Consider the following 16,852-nt stretch of genomic DNA (forward strand, 5'->3'; position numbering starts at 1 on the left):
GTATTGAAGAATTTTATAAAACAATAAAAATATTCGATTTTCTGAAACCCGTAAACCCATATAACTCCTTAACTAGAATTACCCATACCCATTTAGCCATTTTAACTAGAATGATGGATTTGGGGAGGAAAATACGGGTCGAAGATCTATCCTAAAATCTACTCTCAACATTTCTTATGAATCGAATCAACCAAATTTGGTTGACATTTATCCCTAACTCTACTCAGAGTCATTAAAGAAAATAAATACCTACAACTAACATAAGCCCGAATATTTGCGTTCTATTTTTTCACGCCGAAGTGTTATCGACAGCATTCCGAGTGAACTGCACACGATGAACCCGAGAACGGGTGGAAATACGCAACAATCGGCTGGCAAGGTTATGGCGTCTGTATTTTGTAAAGCGTTTAGAATAATTTTTATTGACTAACCCTGATTGACTATCGACTATTACATGGCGCTATTTGACCATTTGATAATTAAATCACCAAAAAAAAAGGCACCGTGTTACGAGTCAGTTAAGCGATAAATAAAAATCCATGAAACGGGCTTCGAATTGCTTCCGCATTCACCGTATTATACAGATCTGGCCCTCAGCTACTATTTCCTGTTATCAGATTTCAAAAGAATGCTCGCTGGGATGTAATTTTCATCGAATAAAAAGGTGATAACCGAAACTGAGATCTATTTTGAATCAAAGGACAAATGGTACTCGAAAAATCGTATCTAAAAGTTGGAGAGTCGCCGGAACTACAATGAAAAAAAAAAAAAAAAACGAATTAGCAAAACAAAAAAAACGTGTGTTTACTTTGGTATTCTGGGCACTCTTCTATTTTTCTGTTAGCATAAGTGTTAGTTAAAAACCTTTCGAACGATCAAGCGACAAAAAATATAAGATTACAGTTTTGAAGGGCCTACAAAAGGAAATTTGTGAAGATAGTCTGATATGTGGAGAGATTTTCGATAGCTTTGTACCCTGAATTGGGTATAAACATCGGTTTGTAACATCCTATACATTTACGCGATCAAGACCCTCTCTTTTTGAGGTATCGATTTAATTTTAGGTTACCTCATTTTCTCGTCAAGATTATACTTATTTGTCTTATCAGCCAATATCGGACCACTATAGGATATAATTGCCACACAAACTGGTCGTTCAAAATCAAGTCCCTGTACCGAAACCCTTTTTATTTCACAAGATATCTTCACGAACGCTTCGTTCCTGACTAAAGTATTCAGATCAGACTACCATGGCATATAGCTGCCATTAAACTGTCTAGTTTAAGTCAGGTTCTTTTATTGTAAACATTTTTTTTTGACAATTTATTTTCACAAAATTTGGCAGTAATTATTTTTCACAGCGGTAGCATAATCTTAGAAAAAATTGATCAGATTGGAGTACCATTAGATATTGCTGTCATACAAATTTATCGATAAAAACTAAAAAAAAGTTTATTAATGAAAGTCCAGCGTATAGCTTCAGTACAACCGAAGTTAAAGTTCCCGAAAAAAAATTTTGAAAACCATTATAAAATACTTCAAATTTTATTAAAAGCAGGTTACATACTTACTTAGTATGTGCTTAACTTTTCTAACTTCAAACAAAGAAGGACAGCTATTTTGTAACCAAATACATTTAACACCATGTTGGCATTGGGTGAGCACGCATGTTGTTATGTAACTACCAAAGTACATATAAATATGTATAAATATATATACTTGTTTGAAGGCAGAAAATGAATCTTATCGCACCTAGCGTGACATTGTAATTTAATGCCTTGAGTTCTCGCTCTTTGTGAATTTTATTGATTTATATGCGAAATTCACATGCATCCTTGAAATGTGATGCATTACGACGGCTGTCACTATCAAATCCCAAAATCAACACGTACGACATTGTACAAAAATAAATTCATGCAAATACATTCATATAAACATACAAGCATATACATTGGTACATACATATGTACTATGTAATTGTCTTCTGTGCGTGCGTGTAAACGAGCAAGTTTTCTTCGGATTCTCAAGTCTTTGCCTTAGAAGAAGCCTTGGCAGCAAGCTAATAAGTTATTGTAGAAGAACTCACCGTAAAAATAACAACCTACTCAGCTACTCACGCACACGCTATGTCCTTGGGGGATTCAAAATGAAAATCCATTACCTTCCACCCATAGAACGTCACATTGGGAGCTGCGAGTTTTTATGCCTGCAATAATCTAACAACATCACATTTATGTTGTATGTACATATATATGCGTATGTTTATGTGAAATTAGTTGCATGTATTTGTTGTGTTTCCAAGTTGCTTCCTGTTTTGTCTAAAATGACATAAAATTGTAGCGAAAATAAAAATACATTAAATTTATTCCCAGGAGGAACAGAAGCACTTAATTGAGAATTCAAGGAAATATAAAGTGACAACGGGTAGAAGAACTGCTGTGTGGGAAGGTGTTTGGCGGGCACGATATTTCCGCTTGTTTAAACAGACTACTTTCTTAAATGACAACCGATAGAATTATACTTTATTTTTTATTATATATATACTGGAAGATTCGGCCACGCGTTGCTATGACCATGGTATATATTACATATTATTATAATACAACATTAATTACAAGTAAAATATTATTTGGGAATAAAAATAAAAACGTCATTATCAGTTTAAGTTTTTAAATCCAAGGGTTTGAACTTGAGGCTTGAACTTCAAAATGACTGATAAAAATATTTATCAACGAAAAAAAGCTGAAAACGTCAAGATCTAGACTGAACATTTATATTTTTTTACTTTGAGCCTTATTTATAGACGTGTGGAAAATTTAACCATTGAGTAAATGTAGCCTTCTAAAGAGTAACGTTGATTCTGACACTGTCATTGAAATACGCTGCAACAGCACTGTTTCTCCATACAATTTCCCAAATTGTTGATTACAGAATATTTTCGGTTATCTTTTTGATGACCTAATCGAAATTGTTCAATTAAAAATTACAATGATAAATCTATATAACATACATATACAAAAATTATGTGTAACTTTTTCTCTATGGTTAAATTTTGAAATACTGAATAGATTCTAGTAAAATTTACAGACTTTTTTCAGTTTGAGCCAACTTAAAAGATATGATAGCTTATAGTTAATATAAAACAAGTTATTTAATAAAAATTTATATTTCTGAACAATATACAATATTTGGAGATTTTAGCGCTGTCTTGGACAATAATCCGTGCCGAATTTCAGTAAGGTATCTTATTAAATAAAAAAGTTCCCAAACAACGACTTGATTTTGAACCCACAATTTGTATGGCAGTTATATCTTATAGTCGTTCGATATCAGCGCGTCCGACAAATGAAATTTTTGAACAGAAAAGAACGTTTACAAAATTTCAGAACAATATCATAAACTTAGAGACTAGTTCGCGTATTTACAGACTGAGCTACCTAATCATTTGTACTATATGTACCATATATAACATATGTACATACATGATAGGGACTCCGATGTTCACTTCTGAGTGTTATAAACTTCGTTTCAAATGTAGTTGTTTGATGAACTTAAACTTATTCGCTCGTATAGTATATCTCATTTTGCCTTTACCTTTTAACACTTGTGTTCAGGTAGTATCAATGTGGAAAAGCAGAGGTTTCAACAGCTCTAGTGAGAAGTCACTGAAGGCTGTATTGACGTTAAAATTGAATGTCCCTTTGGATTCAGTTTTCAAATATAAAATGATTGAACATAATGCGTGAAAATCAAACGATGGAGTTGGATCTTGAATTTGTCAAATGTAAATTGTGTGTAAGGAAAAACTGTTTGAAAATCCCAAATAATCAAATGTTCTTTCCCAAATTCTTAAATAATCACAGTACACTCCATTTAGGATTTTGAGAGTAAGTTGGTACTCATTTACAAATTACAAAGTATTATGAAGGTCAAAACCATTAATATGCTTTCGAAAAAGTATAGTTGATACGATTATCGTCACATCATGTCACGTGACACTTAATATTTACACTATATTTTTAGATGTTATGCCATTCTGCGTTATATGACAAATGTGGAACCTGAAAGTTTTAAGCTAGCTCTTTTCCATATAAATGGGCTGGCTATATGAACGGTCAAGGTAGCCTTGTTCCAAAACTACTAAAATGTTTATAAAAGTTCTCGAACAGTATTGTACAATCTACTGTAGTTACAGCGTCATTAGAATTGTGCAGAATTTGTAAGAAAATTTATATTGGCTACAATTTTCTTATACTGCACTCTCGATGTTACTCGGACGTTTCAATAACCAGCCAAAAACGATTAATGAAATTCACATCAAATATAGGTTAACTTAGGTTTCAGAATTAATTAACATTCTGATGAAGTTTCGAAAAAATTTTAACGAGAAAGGGAGAGAGAATACAATTGCAGTTTCTTGCTATAGCGAGCAGTTCTCCAGGGTAATTTTAAGGGAAATTTACATGTAAATTGACTAAAGTTTATAAATCAAAATTAATGCCTATGACCCAAACTACCCCCTTCTCCTAAGGGTGTAATTAAATGCGCATTGTGTTATTTTCTATAAAAAACACCACTGGGAGTTAGAAAGAAAAAACAAAAAAAAAAACTTCATAGATACACATAACTTAAATGATACATAATATACTAACTTCCCATGAATACTATAATTTTCAAGCGAAGTTTTTTTTCATCTTTTTCATAAGCTCGTTTACATATCGTCAACTAAAATGTATAATATCGTTACAACACTATTTATAAATTTAAAAAAAGGAATATAATGACAAAAATTAGAAATTACTCATAATAAAATATACCTTGAAATTTGGTATAACTTAGTTATATCTGATGGGTACCTAATGGCAAAAGCTCAAAATTTTGTATTTGATATGTGTATAGCGTCACCTAAAATGCAAAACATCGTATCATCAAAAACATCGAAATTGAGTTGTTTATGGCTTACGATTCAACATATCATATAACATATATGTAGCATACAATTTTCTGCTTCTGTTGTAAGATATAACCAATATATAACCAATACATAACCGATATATAACCAAAACATAACCAATATATAACCATTTTATAACCGAAACTCAAATTTTGTTTCAATATGAGTGGTTTTTATACTCTCGCAACAATGTTGCTAAGGAGAATATTATAGTTTTGTTCACATAACGGTTGTTTGTAAGTCCTAAAACTAAAAGAGTCAGATATAGGGTTATATATACCAAAGTGATCAGGGTGACGAGTAGAGTCGAAATCCGGATGTCTGTCTGTCCGTCCGTCTGTCCGTCCGTCCGTGCAAGCTGTAACTTGAGTAAAAATTGAGATATCATGATGAAACTTGGTACACGTATTTCTTGGGTCCATAAAAAGGTTAAGTTGTAAGATGGGCAAAATCGGCCCACTGCCACGCCCACAAAATGGCGGAAACCGAAAACCTATAAAGTGTCATAACTAAGCCATAAATAAAGATATTAAAGTGAAATTTGGCACAAAGGATCGCATTAGGGAGGGGCATATTTGTACGCAATTTTTTTGGAAAAGTGGGCGTGGCCCCGCCCCCTACTAAGTTTTTTGTACATATCTCGGAAACTACTATAGCTATGTCAACCAAACTCTACAGAGTCGTTTCCTTCAGGCGTTTCCATATACAGTTCAAAAATGGAGAAAATCGGATAATAACCACGCCCACCTCCCATACAAAGGTTATGTTGAAAATCACTAAAAGTGCGTTAACCTACTAACAAAAAACGTCAGAAACACTAAATTTTACGGAAGAAATGGCAGAAAGAAGCTGCACCCAGGCTTTTTTTTTAAATTGAAAATGGGCGTGGCGTCGCCCACTTATGGACCAAAAACCATATCTCAGGAACTACTCAACCGATTTCAATAAAATTCGGTATGTAATATTTTCTTAAAACCCTGATGACATGTACAAAATATTGGTGAAATCGGTTCACAACCACGCCTTCTTCCAATATAACGCTATTTTGAATTCCATCTGATGCCTTTTCTGTATAATACGAGTATATACATTAGGAACCAATGATGATAGCGGAATAAAACTTTACAAAAATACGGTATTTGAAAAATATGTAAATGACGGATATGAAATCTCGATTATCACTTTATCATGCGAGAGTATAAAATGTTCGGTGACACCCGAACTTAGCCCTTCCTTACTTGTTATTATATCGCTTTGCCTTCGCTTGTAAATTTATGAAAAGTGTTGTTACGTTATTTTGAATTTTAGGTGACGATATGTAATAGTCAAATGTTAAAATACGAATTTGATGTTGATGATACATTGTTTTAGGTTGGGATATGCTGTATGAATTTATAACTAACAGTATTTCCCAGAAATTACTCACAACACTAGTGTTATATACAATGTCTGTATGTCTTATTGTGCCTAACCCACAAATTGACTTCCGGCAACTGGTTTAGTATCCGGTCATGATGAGAAAATGCGAATCATACATACATACATATGTATGTATTGTCATATAAATATATTTTATATTAAAAGAAACTTGCGGAACTCATAAGCGTTTTCATTCCTATTTTGTTGCCAATCATCAGAACCATTAACACGAAATGGTGCAAATGCTTTTTGCTTTTACGCCGATGTTGTCCAAATGTGCGGCTACGTTGGGAAAAAATATAATACTAAGCGAAATCCGAAATCAACCCCACTGATTGCGCACATCTGCATGCAGACATACATACATACATGATGTGTACGCGTTTGTCTTCGCGCGCCACGCCTGTCTTGCCGCAAGGAAGGAAACAAATTTCCTCAGGATAACATTATCAACCAGCTTCTTGCAAGAAAAGTGCGTATATTTTGTAGACCCCTTCCCCCGCACACTCTTCCACATCCATATTGGTGTTTATGCCCCTTTTGTTTTGACGTGAAACCGCTATGAACACATCAAGATAAAAACAGCATCACAAGCACCGAATGCCCACAAGCAAATAACGGTGGTATTGTGCCAGTTGGTTTATCCATTTCGGCACACTGCTACATACATACAAACACACATACCAACACGAAGTCGCATAAATGGCTAAATTTTGCTGTTGGGCTACTTGTACGAGTGCTGGTAATGCTAATGTTGATGCTGTTCTTCACGCTGTACGTAACGGTCGTGTGTTCGCTCTGTTGTTGTTTGCTGTTGTTGTTAATTTATGTGGTAGTGAAATTTATATTTATTGCCTTTGTCATTTCGAACAAAATTGAGTTGTTAAGGCGTAGGAGGCGTTGTGGGCCTAATGGTTTTGTGGGAATTTATATTCTCGCAAACACACAAATGAAATAAATAAGTACGTGCGGGCGAACTAATGTATGTATTGTATGTACTTATCAAAATATAATTAGATATTATATTATATTATATATTGTTAAGATATATATATATATATATATTGTTTGTTTAAAAGTCCAAATTGCAATCGATGCAACTTGGTACACATGATCCTTCGCAAAAAAATATGGCCCCGCCCTCTAATATGTAGGTTTAGTGTACATATCTCCTAAACCACTTAAACCAAAGTAACCAAGTTCGCTAAAATCCTATTAAAACCCTTATTGACAATGCGAAAATGAATGAAATCAGATTTTAACCCCGCTCACTCCTCACATAACGATACTGCTAAAAATTGCTAAAAGCGCGATAAATCAATAATCAATAATTCCAGAGACCTTAAATTTTACACCGAGATGGTGTTAAACACCTTTATAAGACCCAGTGTCCAAATTGAACGATGGCACCGACCATTTTAGGTGAAATCCTATGTTTCCAGAACTGCTCTACCGATTTCACCAAATGCGGTATATTACATTATTTTAACATTTCTATGTCACAATGTGACAATAACTTCTACTTTGCATATAACACAATTTGAAATCCTTTTTGATTCTTTCACTTTTCGGTACACAAATCAAGAAGCAATAAATATAACAAGCAATTCATGAACAAATAGTGCCGTGAAGTATACCACTTTGTGATCAAAAATTGTCCACATCGAACCAAAACTGTTCAAGCTCATAGATAGATACGAATAACCCCAGTACCAATATTTTACCAAATTGACTTTTGACAGAAAATATCGGTCAATATGTAAAATATATAATTGAAATTCAGGGGTAAGCCTTTCCATCTCTGTGTAATAAAAATGATTTGAATCGGGTCAATACTTCCTTCAACCCCTCATTTTCGAATTTCCGGGATTCATGAACCCAGCCAATATGTGAGTTATCGTTAAATTGAGAGATCGATTTTTTCTAATAATGATGTAATTTCTGCTTGAAATGACTATAGTACCTTTAGGTATTATGCCGGCCTTAATTCTCGCAAATTACAAGGATTGAACTTATCCCTTTCTTACTTATTTAATCAGCACTTTTATATACAGTTATTTTCAATATAAGGGGATATATCAACCTGCAAGTCAGGAAAAACGCGATCGCCATAATTGGTGTGGTTCCGGAAACGCAATTGCATACCCAAAAATTTACCGTTTGATTCGGATTGTGGTATGGCGGCATCATGTTGTCTTATTTCTTTCGAAATGTGGCGAAAAATGCCGTGGCCATCAAAAGCAAGCGTCATAACACGAACATCGTGACCGACTTTTATTCTCGAAATTTGCTGAAATCGGCGCAGATGATGTCTATTTCTAACAGGACTGAAAAAGGAAAAAACCGTCCTAAGCAAGAATTATTGCGATAGGAGGATACAAATAATGATCGCAGAGTGATGAACTAGTCAAAATTTTCATTTTCGACAAAATGGTAACTGCCTAAGAAACGCGTTTAATGTTTGGGAGCCGATAACACTAAATTAAACAATTATTACAATTACACTCTTATCTCCGAAATTATTTGGCGGATCAATTTTCGTAATATATTGTACATATCGTCTTCTAAAATGCAAAATAACGTAACATAATTTTTCATAAGTTTACAGGCGAAGTAAAAACGATAAAATAGAAACCACTCATATTGAAACGAAATTTGAGTTTTGGTTATATATTGGTTATATCTGACAGCAGAAGCTAAAATAAAACACGCAATTTCGAATGTTTTTAATGAAATTCAACATTAGATATAATATCTTGTTCAGGAGTTGAAACCTTTTACTTTCATATGTTAAATACACCCTACTCTTTGTTTACACCGTAGATACGTTCCTCAGAAAACCGTGTAAAAAAACCGTGTAAAGAAAGAGGCTTTTTCTATATACGTTCCATGCCATCTGAAAACCATGTAAGATGAAATAAAGAACTATATTTACTTTGGAAAACCGTGTAAAAAATGTTGAAAATTATAAAATTTCAGATATGCATACAAATTGTATATTCATATGGCATTTTATTGCGCATTAAAACTTAAAATACATAATTCATACAGGTGAAAAATTGGTAGATTAAGCAAAAAACAAAAGAAATCTGTTAATCCAGAATTAAGAACAGAAAAATTAGAATAGAAATAAAGAAAAAATATTTACATAGCAACATAATTATTCGTCGCTACTTGATAGCAAGCGCAATTGTTTGTGAGGAATCGTCGGTATCGTCACTGGAGATATACATGTGAACAATGTAAATATCATGCGAACAAAATGTGTGGGTAAGAGTTATCGAATAAGGGGATTTCCCAGTTACTACTATGTATGTTCATTTCAGCAATAGTGCTAAGTGTAGTAAAACAAACATAATTACAAGACAGTGATTTTGAAAGCGTACTAGATTAAAATTTTTTTTCAAACGTGTAACTTCAAATCCGTGTAAAAAGAAAGCGTGTAAAAAAAGAGTTGGGTGTACTTTAGACGTCATCACAATAGATATGAGTTTACTCTGTTATAAAACAGCTTATTTTCGAAAATGTGAAAATGACATTTATTAACAAAAATGTCCGTTATATGTTAGTTCGCAGCCAGGGAAACTTTTCAGTCTTAAAAATGTTCTTTCGATAAGCCTCACTGTATATTTCCCATTTATTCACTAGTAGATAGTTCGGTTAGCGGACGAAAAAGTTATAAGTACTCCTGTTTTGATGAAATTTAGATGAAATAATATATGAAAATATAAGTCGTAGAGATTTGGCTTTCAGATACGCCTTGAAAATATACAGGTCAAATCAAATCATCAAATTTCTCCTCACTATTTCTAATTACATTTTACTTCTTTTCATCTGCTTGGTTCACCAACAGCAGGTTTGTATAATTTTGTTTTAAAAAGAGAACTTCGATGACTTTACGTAAACATTCCAAATTCTACACCTCAATAACTGCAAATTTTTCTAGAAATTCAGTTAGTCATACTTCCTACTTGCTAAACAAAAACTATTCGCATACTTGTTTGAAGTAATTTCGAAGATAACAACACGTGCGTAAATACAGGCGGCAGCGTAATAAGTCGTCAATCAACTCTACCAATTTTCAAATTAATTAATTCCAACAAACCACCAATTGTTTCCACTACATGTAAATTCTTACGGTTAATCGAATTACTCACCCTCAAAGTCAATGATAACGAAACTATACGACAATGGTGGGAAGTAATTAAATCTGAAGCCACGTAATGGCATTTGGAAGATTGATAAACGAGCATTCACGTTATTACCACGGAGAAATGCAATGCCAAGTGATTAGGGCTTAAAATAGACACCTTGATGTTGAGGTCATATTGTTATTTTTGTGGAAATCAATTAAATTTGATGGTATCGTTCTAGGTTTAGCGTTTGAATAAAAAAGTAGTAGATGCTTGCATTATAGGTAATAATTTTCAAATCTTACTGCATTGGTAGCAAAATTGCTGAAATGGTCAATTTGACCCCTTGTCGCAATGCGCCTACTGACTCTTCAGCATTTAAATATCAAGTAGTTGGATTCGCTTAAGACTCTTGAAAAAATGTTGCGCTAAAATCTTCATCGAAATATAATAAAAATATAGCTGCAGATCGTTTCGGAAGTGACCTTGATAGAAACTGTTGACTTTATCTCAATAAATGAACTAATATGTACATATGTATGTATATAAACTTGTTCGTATTTGTGTAGACAAGAGCAGACGCCACACCTCAACATCGACGTTGATTCTTTTACTCTGTCGACAGTACACCTCCATATACAAATGTACATGGACGCACAGGTGAGTGGTGTCAGCATTTTTGGTAAATTTTTTATAATTTTTTATTCTTGTTATCTCGTCGTAATATTTGTATCACTTCCTGTTTATAATGGAGTTTTTTAATTGTGTTCTTATCATATCTGGTTGTTGTTAATGTGTGGCCTACACCTTGAATGCACCTTGAATTTCGATAAGAAACCAATTAAGCTTAATTTCAGTCACTTAAATGTAAAGTAGACTATTCTTTTTTTTGGTAGAAGTTAAATGTGGAAGCCAATTTGTGGTACTTTTTGGCGGTGGCAACGGTATAAAATGAGCAACTAACATTGTCGGCGTGTCATTCGCAGTTTCAATATGAAGGTGTGAATCATCGATATTTTTATGTGGAAGTCTTGAAATATAGACATGCAGATATTTATTTTAAGGTTTCTTTTTGTTGCTTTGATATACTAATATGAAGCGATTTTTTTTCTTATTTTTATATATAAACATTTCAGTTGCTTTGCTGTCTAATCGATAAGTATAAAAAAAGGTTCAGGCGAAATTTGGACGAAACGAAAAAGTGTTGAAATAAGAAAATGTTAAGAAAAATGTTTTAAATTATAAATATTTATTTGTCTTTAAAAGATCCCAAACAGTTATTCCATTAGCTTAGTCCTAAGCATGAAGAAAACTGACTTAAACTGTCTGATTTTTCTTTATTGGTGGAGACACCGCTTTCCCAGTTATAATCTACCTGACTACAATTACTTAAAATATAATTGTTTTTGTTTAGGGAAATTAATGCATTTTTTTAATTCTTTGTGCCATTTTATGGATAGTCCGAAGTCACCGAAAGCTTTGAGTACTTTTGCACTCTTACCGTATGATGAAACCACGATGAAAGTGAAACATTTTACAGATTGTATAATTCTTAATTGATCTTCTTCTTGATCTTAATCTTTGATTTGAAAATATATAAACATAAAAGTGCTTTAATTGCACAGCTGGTATACATTTTTGGGTCATCATCTCGCCATATCTGTGCCCGGTCACAAAGATATAGTCGGTAATGAACTGACTGATAAGCTCGCCCGCTCCGCAGCATTCACCAACATGCTAGAATCCGTCCCTTTTATTGCGTTTGGTTCCCATACCATAAAGGAGTTGCTCCACAATTAAGAAGCAGTAGACAAGGAGGGGTATTGGCAACAACTCTAAGCATCATGCCGAATTGCTAATGGGTGGTTACAACCTTAAAAGGTTTAAATATGTAAAAAACCTCCTAAGGGACAAGCTCAGGCTACTCGTCGCTTTCAACACTGGCCATTGTGAGCTCAAGTACCAATTATATGACATGGGCTTAGCTTCTTGTGCGACTTGGCGGTTCTGTGACATGTACCCTGAAGCTCCAGTAGACCTGCTAATTGTTCTGTAAGCGCAGTATAGTTCCATGTTTCCAAAAAGTGATCAATATATTGGAATTTATCAATATGCTAAGGCTAAGTGAGTCGTTTTGACTTAGGAGAGGCTACAATAGACCCAAGGTCGCGGTGCAATCGTCATTCATTTATCTAATCTAATCCAAACAAAACTCTGGCTTTAATTTCTTAAAACTTATCTAGTAAATTTAAGCATATATGCACATGGCTTTAGAAGTACATAAAATCTGCCACATATAATTCAAACTTAGTAACTTTTAATATCTATACAATGATAAAAAAACAAAGGTTCAAACTCAAAGAAAATTTTAACGCAAATATATATCGGAAGTAGTACTAAAATTCCTATATAGATATCAAAATATGTACTTAGAAAAGGCATCCACAACATTTAAGTAATAATTGCAAATATTTTTTATATTTATCAGTTAAATATGTTAAAGAAATTATTTTGTAATGGCTCAGAAATGATTCCCCCTTGCTTCCTTCAAAAATGTGCCAAACATATATCCCAACCCTTACAAAACTATTTAATGCAACTCTTAAGCAAGGCTTATTTCCCTCAATATTGAAAAATTTATTTATAATTAATTTACATAAGAGCGGATTTAAGTCATTCATTGAAAACTATAGGATAAAAGCAAAGTTGTCAGCAGTACCTACACTTTTTGAAGCAATTATAAGAGACGGAATTACCTGCTGGATTTGTCGACTAACTTTTTGTTCTCAGCACGATTTTTGTAAAGGAAAATCTACAGTAACTAATTTGCTAGAATTTGTAAAACATGTATCAACGGGCTTTAGAGAGAAAAAGCATACAGATGTTATAAAAACAGATTTTAGTAAAGCATTTGATAAAGTAAACCATTCAGTTCTTTTGAAAAAACTCGATATTCTTGGGTTTCAACCAATATTTCTAAAATGGGTTGCTGCTTATCTTAGTAATAGATCCCAACAAGTTATATTTAGCGATAATTTTTCTGATATAATTCATGTTCCTTCAAGCGTCCCTCAAGGTAGTCAACGTGGTCCAAATCTGTTGTTATTATTTATTAATTATATATCATCTGTTATTAAGTATTCATCAGTTTTATAATATGCCGACGATGTAAGACTTTTTAAGTGAAATAGTGAAAGATGTCAGTTGCAGACAGACTTAAACATATTAGTTTCTTGGTATGTTAGAAATGATATGCCATTGCATATTAAAAAGTGTAAAACGATGTGCTTTTCTTGTAGATCTGTAGACCCTACTTCATACATAATACAAAACTTTAATTTGAAGCAAGTATGCAGTTTTGTTGGTCTGGGAGTAACTATGAACCCCAAACTCAATTTTAAACTTCATGCAACTTCCATGGTTTTTGAAGCTAAAGGCGCTCTTTGTTTTGTTAAACGTTGCTCTAAATAATTAAGAGATCCTGTTATTATGTAGAAAAACTCTTTTTACATCTTTGGTGTGACTTATTTAGGAGTATACTTCTGTGATATAGAATCCTAGTTATCAAGTCCATTCGGAACAGTTAGTTAAATCATTTACATTGGGATTCCAGGTTAAATCTTCCCCCTTACACTAATCGTTTAAAACTTTTAAATCTACCTACGCTCGCTAGACGTAGGAAAATACTTAGTATAACATTTCTTGTAAAACTTCTGAATGGATCAGTCTGTAGCTCATCTCTGTTGTCTGACATTAATTTTAACGTCTCCATTCGCTCTACCAGGCAGTTTAGACCTTTATTTTTAAAATTTTTTAGAGCAAGTTTTAAGTTCAACGAACCATTCCGCCGTAAATGTCACGATTTCAACTCTCACTCCAGCATATTTGGTCTTAGAGACTCACTCTTTACCATTAAAACATATATTTTATCTACTCTTAACAAGTAACATTAAAAAAATAAACTTACTTCAACCTAATTCTTAATTTTGGCTGTTGGAATTTTTGTTTCTGTAACTGAGCATCTTAAGATCGCAGCGCTTAGAAACTCTCTTGCCTTTTACGGCTCGGTGAAGGATAGTCGTTGGATATTATTATTATTATATTCATGCGATTAAATATACTATAAAAATTATTATGTTTCCAAAAAGCACCCTCAAGACAAATATATGAAAATCGTTTAAAATTATATCATCTCATTTCATTGATACTGATATAACTTTTTTAATTCAGCATATTCACCATCTACTCATTAAATATGTGTTCAGAACAAAGTAGAAGTAGAAAACCGAATCTGTTGAGATAAATAATAAGTCTAAACAATATATGTTTATAGGGCTCTTAAGAACTCAAAAACACAATATAAAACACGAACCTTGACTAGTTGAATTTTTTCAGCCAAAATTTTTTCAAATTATTACTTAATACTTTGCTAACTCGTATGTACAGGTTTCGGAAATTTTCAGCAAAATTCCACTCAAAAAAGGTAAAAAGAGAACATTTTTTATTCAATTATGAAGTTGTTTGAATTACGTAATCGTTGTATTAACAATTATTGTTAGATTTAATTTTTAAAAATTACCAAAAACAATTTTTCCCAACTATTTTGTTTACAGTTTTCCAAATGGAATAGAAAATTTTCAAATTAAAAAAAATCTTTGCGCAATTACACTCTTCGGATTCGAGATTACATAATCGAAACACAAATTCAGCGATGATTTTTTGTGTATTCCGCACAGGTAGATACATTTTTAGACGAGCACTACCACCACTGGTACGCAGCACATAGACGGGTATTCGTATTGCTGTACACACATACAAACGTAGGTGAGTACAAGCACACACATTAAAATGTAGGGATATATAATTTTCAATTAGCGCTGCAATCAGGACTATTTGTAACGATCACTATGGAATTAAATGCATTCGTGCCAAGCGCCGAAGATATGACTTCATACGCAGCGAAGACCACGAAGCAAGTAATTAACACTTTTATGTATGTACGCAGATACTATATATTTTATACATAAGTATACATATGTATGTATAACGCTATTTTTCGCTGTGCACTTTACGGCAGAGGCTAGGACTCACCTGTATCGCTCGGTGTGATATTACTGAGGCGATGCGTTAGATAACCGCGTAGGTTCGAGACTACGCGCTGTGGCGAATTCGGGCCACTGCCGATGGAGAAGCTTCGCAGTTTGGAGAACAGTGCGGCCGATTCACCACTTGTGCCAGCAGCACCATCAGCTGCACTGCCTGCAGCGGTATTATGGGTACCCTCGTTCGACGCCACTGTCTTGCGGATTATAGCGAGTTGATAATTTGCTATTTATTATTTATTTTTTCTTATATGATTTTTTTCTTTTTGAAGTATTACAGAATTTTTAACAAAGTATTATAAACTTTTGTTTCCTGTTTTGTTAATTTTAATTTTTTTTTCACGAAATTTGCGTCCACACAAACATAAGCGACAGAAAGTTGCTTCAGACCAGGAGCTCACACCGTTGCGATTGATAGCAATTATATATTTTTAGTGGCTTTTACATCACCATTTCACATTCGTTTTACAAAATAAAAATATTTTTTTTTCTCACTTAACCACTGCAGTTCACATTAACCAAACTTGTTTCAAAATATTAGAAATACACTTTTCCATGAACATCCAACCGATTGTTGGTGTGATTGAGACACAATTTGTTTAGTTAATTTATTTAATTCTTCAAATTGTATGCCTTTGTGAAAAAATCCTGCATACACACACTTGAAAAGTTGGGAAAATTTGCTAAACCAGACGACCACCGTGCATCGTCCAGGCCAGAGCAAAGGTAACTTCTATCTGGCAGCGCTCGCCTAGCGCATACCCAACATGCCTATGTATACCTTGGCGCTTGTAGTGCTATTCAAGCTGGCATTCCAGTGCCTGCGTATGCTCCAAAAGCCAGCGCACCGACCTACCACCCACCGAGCGCTACTGCCGCCCACCGCCTACCGCGTATCCAGTCGAGTCAGGCGACTTTCCAAGGAGCGCGTTGCATATTCACTCACAAGCGCGCAGGTATTTGTGGCATTTCCTGCATATTACTTGCTTGCGCGTGTGTGTGTGTTAAGTTCTGCCATCTAGCATGTCGTTCAGGTTGTTCAGCGTTTCATTTGCGCTCACATCTATGTATGTATTTTAAGCGCTTGCTCGTTCGCGCTCTCTCTCTGCTTGCTGCGAGACATGCGCATCCTGGCGCTTAGCTTTTTTTATTACTTTTACTTAGAAGACGGCAAGCGGTTGAGTGTGTGCGTCTGTGTGTGTGTGGGAACTTACCATGCGTGCGTCCACCCAATTGGCTTGCTT

At 33.9% G+C, this 16,852-nt stretch overlaps 1 protein-coding gene across 1 annotated transcript in view; it reads right to left on the reverse strand.

Moving 5' to 3' along the window:
* The window catches only part of LOC120766554 (vesicular acetylcholine transporter), a 38,012-nt gene extending 22,335 nt beyond the window's left edge, over positions 1–15,677 (reverse strand). Inside the window, exon 1 of the mRNA XM_040092138.1 lies at positions 15,598–15,677. The gene's annotated coding sequence lies outside the window, so the exon portion shown is untranslated. The remainder of the gene's footprint in view (positions 1–15,597) is intronic.
* Positions 15,678–16,852: the final 1,175 nt, after the last annotated feature.

Source organism: Bactrocera tryoni, chromosome 1 (assembly GCF_016617805.1).
Source record: "Bactrocera tryoni isolate S06 chromosome 1, CSIRO_BtryS06_freeze2, whole genome shotgun sequence".
NCBI lineage: Eukaryota > Metazoa > Arthropoda > Insecta > Diptera > Tephritidae > Bactrocera > Bactrocera tryoni.